Source organism: Cheilinus undulatus, linkage group 20 (assembly GCF_018320785.1).
Source record: "Cheilinus undulatus linkage group 20, ASM1832078v1, whole genome shotgun sequence".
Taxonomy (NCBI): domain Eukaryota; kingdom Metazoa; phylum Chordata; class Actinopteri; order Labriformes; family Labridae; genus Cheilinus; species Cheilinus undulatus.
In genome coordinates, this window is record NC_054884.1 from 18,588,610 (window position 1) to 18,594,630 (window position 6,021).

The window sequence follows — 6,021 nt, forward strand, 5'->3', positions numbered from 1 at the left end:
CACTAAGAAGTGTCAAAAAGACCAAGACTATCATAATTCAACATTAAAACTGATTGAGAAGTGCAGTGTTCCCTGGAAAGTGGTGATTTTTGGAGATAGGAGGTTTTGGCCCGATGGCAGTGATATGCGATATTTGGCAGATAATTGATTACAGAACCTATAATTAATTAGATTGTTTTTTAAATTGACTGACAGCACTACTTTTACATCACTTGTGGTGTATAATTCTTTATCCGCTTCCTGCATTTAATGATGCATGTAATAAAGATCTTTACAGCAGTAAATATATCCAATTTTAACTCTAGTTTCTTGCGAGAAACCTCACATATACAAAAAATCAAAGATTATTATAGAAATTGTTCTATTTTTCATATTTTCATGGGAGATATAATCATGTTTTATTCATGTCAACAATTTCTTGATATTTGAAATGATTTTCGGGCATCATTGAGTGAGGAAGAGGGTCACATGTGGACCCACTGCCATAGGCCATCTGTACCATCAATACTTAAGCAGTTAGGATTAATTTGATATCTGCTACATTAATGTTTTAAATGTCTCCTATTATACCTTTAATCCAAAGAGATTACAGATGACTGCTGAGTAACAGTAAGAAAAATGGATGTGATTTTCTGGAAGCTCTCTGCACAAAGAGTTTTAGTTGTTTCCCAGAATGATTGAAACAAATTCAAAGTGAGATCAAATATCTGCACAGTCATAATGATAAACCAAGCAGAGAGAAGTGCTTGAGTCAGTGATTTGGTTGTACTAAGTAAACTCCAGCAGATGTCTCCATTGTGAGGTGTAACCACAGTTTGTTTCTTGTTACTCGAGCAGCTCAATAATGTTGTGATATGAAGTTTGTTCTCGAAGCATTCGCTGTGTGAGGCTACTGTGAAAACTTGCTCATGGCAATCACTTTTACTAAAACATAAAAACGACCAAAAAAAAGTTCAATCCTGCCTACCCTGCCAGCAACATTACACTAAGACTGATACTGCATATTTTTGTACAGACATCTGTGTATGATGAAGATAACTGTGGAATATTGTCAGATATTATTGGAGGGAAGAATGTAGCATGTTGTGGACTCAAATCATCCTCAAAGCACAAATTATTAAGGATGCACCATATCAGTTTTAGTATCAGATATCGCCTGAATTATTGCATAAATACTGGTATAACAGATGTTTTACCACAAATCGAAGGTAAACAATTTTGTTTTCCCTTTGTATTAAAATGCAGACAGCTGTTCTGAACTGTGGAAACCCTAAGCAGACATGCATACATACATTTTCTTTTACTCTGTTCATTATCATAAGAAAACCAAAAATATGATCTCAAATTAACATCCAAAATGTACTAGGAGTCACAGGAAAATTGCATAAAATGTAAAGTATGAATCCATGTCCTCTTAGGGCTTCCATACTAAACAGGAATATCACAGATATTTACTTGGATTTGCAGGGATTCTAACAAACATCCTGAACTATCAGGCAGACAATCATGCATCTTTACACTGCACAAAAACTACAAATGCAAAAACTTGCAAGACAATCAAAGCAGGAGGTAGATGAGACCTAATACAGGCAGAAAACTGTGAAATATTTACATTAATGTTCATACAATAGCAATGACATTATCAACTGTGCATGACCAAAAACAAACGTCTATAGACAATCAGTAACTTGCAGAAATGAATGGAGTGTTGTAAAAAAAGCATAATTGTAAATGGCAGGATTTTAAGCTCTGCTCACCATCCTCCAACTATGGGTTCTGTTGATGCATCTCAGTTTAATCTCATATGAAACGTCTTTCAGCTCTTATTTATTTGTCTTTTCACTCAATCACACAAGTCCAAGTGTTGTTTCTGTTGTTGTTGTGCGTTGTGTTAGTACTGTATAGCTACCAAGAGTCAACCCTTTTGTGAAGGCCTTGGATCCCTTTAATGAAAATAAAAGTGTGTGTATTGAAAATGAATTACAATGTCTTTATTCCTATTGTTCTCTATTTTTTACAGGACATGTGGGTCAAAGAATTGCTTTAAATGATGACATCTATGTTTAACGGATGTGTATTCTGACATAATTACCACCTCATCAGAATAAAAGTTTGAATCTTGGTCAATTAAGTATGATGTGAAATCTATTATGTTTAACTTTTTTAGAGATTTCTAATATTTATTTTTCCTGGTGCAGTTTTATATTCATCTGTGCCCCGAAAATTACTGTGTATTTTTTTGTATTCCATGGAATATCAGTTCCACCCCAATGGGAATGCAGTTTGATGGTCCAGTATCTCGTTTACACCCACCTGTTTGTTACATTAACTGTTTTAACCTCGAGGTAGTGAAGGTCCCCAGTCTTTAGCACTGTTAATTTTGGAGTCCCAAGCTGAAAGTTTGGGAACCCCTGCTTTGAATGACCTTAAACTACAAGGCGAGTAAATCTGGACAAAATGTTGACTGGGAGCTAAACAAAAGACACAAAATAAATGACAGAATTTGTGAGATGTACAGTGCTTCAAAAACTTATTAGACAACCACCAACTGTTGTAAGGTTTATGACACAGCTGCCCATTGGTAATTACCAGAATCATTGTTTATGGTTCTGTAATGGTTAATATATCAGTATGGAGAAGCTCTTTAAGTGAAATAATATTTTTAATGATAAAATGGTAATATTGTTGTCCATGAATTTTCGAACGTACTGTTTTACCAAAAAAAAAAACATAAAAAATAGTAAAGCCCATTATTATTTCTTGATTAAGATGTCAAATTATAGTTATTTACTGCCATTCCTGAACAGAAAAATTAGTTTTAGTGGTTGAATGTTTGACATTTCAGAACAAAATGGGGCATTCTTTAAAGTGCAACTCACAAAGTTGAAGGATATGAATGAAGCTAATGTTAGCTGCATAAGCTATGTAGCTATGTTAGCTATGTAGCTCTAGCTATGTTTGCTAAAGCTCATGCTGTTGAAGCTTACTTAGCTCCATTTACTAACATAGTGACATTATGTAGCAAGCATAGCTTTGTTAGCTATAGCTAAAGCTGACAAAGCTAAAGTGAGCTGCCATTCACAATATATATCTAAAACTGGTCTGTACATAATTTACCCTCTGGTTTAGACCTCTGACCTTTTTCTCTGTTGTATTTTTCAAAATGCTGTTTGCCCTGTGATGTTTTCAATGAGGTTATTTCATTAATGCAACTGTGAGACTTTGTTTATGACCGTGAGCCAGACTATGTTGAAAGTTTATACTCTGAAATTTGTTTTAAAGCTGTCCATTTTCAGGCACTCAAAAATTTGTTTTTGTGTTAACTTAATTCCAAAGTGTGACAAAAGATTATGGTTATCAACTTAAATCATTGCGCAAACATAGCCTTTGTGAAGGTTTGCATGCGAAGCATCTGTTTCTTGTTTAGACATCATGACTCTTTGCTTTCGCAAGGCCAAAACTTGCTGTGAAATCACACACTTTCACATCAGTATTAGTCTGTTTTGGATACAGTTTGTCAATACAAAGGCATAACTATGATACTTCACATGTACAAGAAATGGTGTTTGATTGGACCTTAGGAGCATTGAAATGCTCTTCCATGTATGTCCACAACTGTTACTGGAAATATTTAGCACCTTTAAAGAAAAACATTGCAAACTAGAGGGGCATTGTCTTGAGCTAAGAGTATTAAAACATAAACCTGTGAACGAATACAGAAACAACTATACAGAACAACACAAAACAAAAATCGTACATTATCCAACCATTAGAAAGGATGTCAAAATGGTTAGGTTCAGAGACATGTAAAGAGCAAAAAAAATTCCAACGTTCTGTCAACTGAATGTGAGACTCAACTTTAACTTCATGCCTTCAACCAGACAATAGTGAAGATAAGACATCCGTCATTATCACCAACGCTGAATGCTGGACAGCTGAAGGACCTTAATGTCTTCCTCTGGTGCAGCATCATGAACTGGACATCACAGAAACTGGACCACCATTAGCAGGCAGCATTTTGTGCTAATGGCCTGCCTCATGGATCCCTGGAGGATGGGCAGAAATTAAAGATGGGAGAGGAAGAGGGGGAAGGGAGGGTGGGACAGAGAGGAAAAAATAATACTGGAGATGCTTTGCAGAGAGAGAGAAAATAACCCACTGGAATAATGGGACTGAATGATGTGAGATTCTGCTACTCTCCAGCTTAATGCAGCTTCATCACCTTCTATCGTGTGTGGGTGTGTGTGTGTGTGTGTATAAATATACACTACCGCTCAAAAGTTTTGGATCACTGGCAAATTTCTCTGTTTTCCAAAGAAAAACATTTTCATGCAGTTCACAAACAGTTATCAGCAACTGTCAGTCATCAATCTCCTGGTATGGCTGCTTATCCAAGTTAATCATGTTGCATAGCTAAAAACCATACTAATGAGGGAGCAAAAAGACTGGACACTGGAAGACCAGAGGAAGGTGTTGTACACTGATGAATTGCTGCGTTAAAATTTTTACATGGAGGACAAAATTTTTTTTTTCATCAAGCAGACTGTTTACTCAGCATTATCAAACATTTTGTAATGAGGGTTTGCAGGTCTGGTTTTTAACTTTTTGTACACAGTAAATTTACCAGAGTAAATTTTTACTCAAATTGAGTAAAAATTTACTCTGAAAAACATAACACTTGGTCCCAGTCTATTTGGAGTAAAGTTCACTCTGCTAGCAGAGAAATGTTTTCAGAGTTGTTTTTACTCTAAAGAGTGGTTTTTATTTAACTCTAAATGATGATTTTATACTCCACAATGAACAAAATAAAAACAACTCTACAGCAATTGTACTCACTACAGAGTAATCCAGACCATAGTTTATTCATCATAGAGTTGTTTTTTCTCAATACAGTGTTGTATTTAGTCCTTTCGTTTTTATTCCTTATAGGGAACAATTTCTACTCCGTATAGAATTGGTTAATGGTTATATAGAGCTGTATCTTACTCTAAATAGACTGATCTTCCTCTTAGATATATATATATCTATATATAGAGAGAGAGAGAGAGAGCTACATTTTCCTCTTATATTCTATATTCTTATAGATAATTCTGGCTTTCAACCTATAAATGGCGTAACAACAAAATAGGTGTTTAAGCCTATACATATTAGGAATAATGTTCTTGTATTACAGAAACAATTGTGATAAACATATGACAAGAACTCAGGAGCAGAGGATGAGACAAGGTGGTAAAGTTAAAGAAGTTTATTTGACAACATCAGTGCAAATGATGGTGAGCTGGCTGGTGGTTTGCAGACTCACTGGTAGAGTGATGGAGACACTGCAAAAAAAGAAGACAAGTGGAGTTAGACAAGGTTGAAAAAATCACTGAAAAATCACAAAGTTATCAAAGGTTGAAAAGCAGTTACCTGATTAGAAGCTGTAGTGCAAAGATGTCTGAAGGTTCATCACCAGGTAAGGAGATCTTGATTGCCAAGGATTATCTGCAGCTTGGACACCTAACGAGCTGCAGCTGTGACCGTCCATGAGTGATGGCAGCTGAGTTGAATCTTAAGTGGGTGTGGTTAAAAGATTTACTCCTGCAGAATCTACTCTGTGTTTTTACTCCAACTCTCATGGTGGTCGGTAATAAATATACTCAGTAAAGAGTAAATTTTACTATTTTTGAGTAAAATACTTTTTACTCTGAAAAAATTACTCGCCAGATTTTCCTGTGTATCCTCACCTTTACCTTAACCCTTATTGTATCCCTAAATGGAAGTTTAATCTGATTTTATTTCAAAAGTTCTGAGACATATGTTGTTGGTAGGGTGGCCGTATGTTCTACCATTGTTACCTCCGCCAAGGAGGTTATGTGATCGGCAGGGTTTTAGTTAGTTTGTAAGTTAGTTTGTTTGTTTGTTAACAACATAACTCAAAAAGTCATGGACAGATTTTGATGAAATTTTCAGGAAATGTCAGAAATGGCATAAGGAAGAACTGATTAGATTTTGGGAATGATCCAGATCATTTTTTTTTTT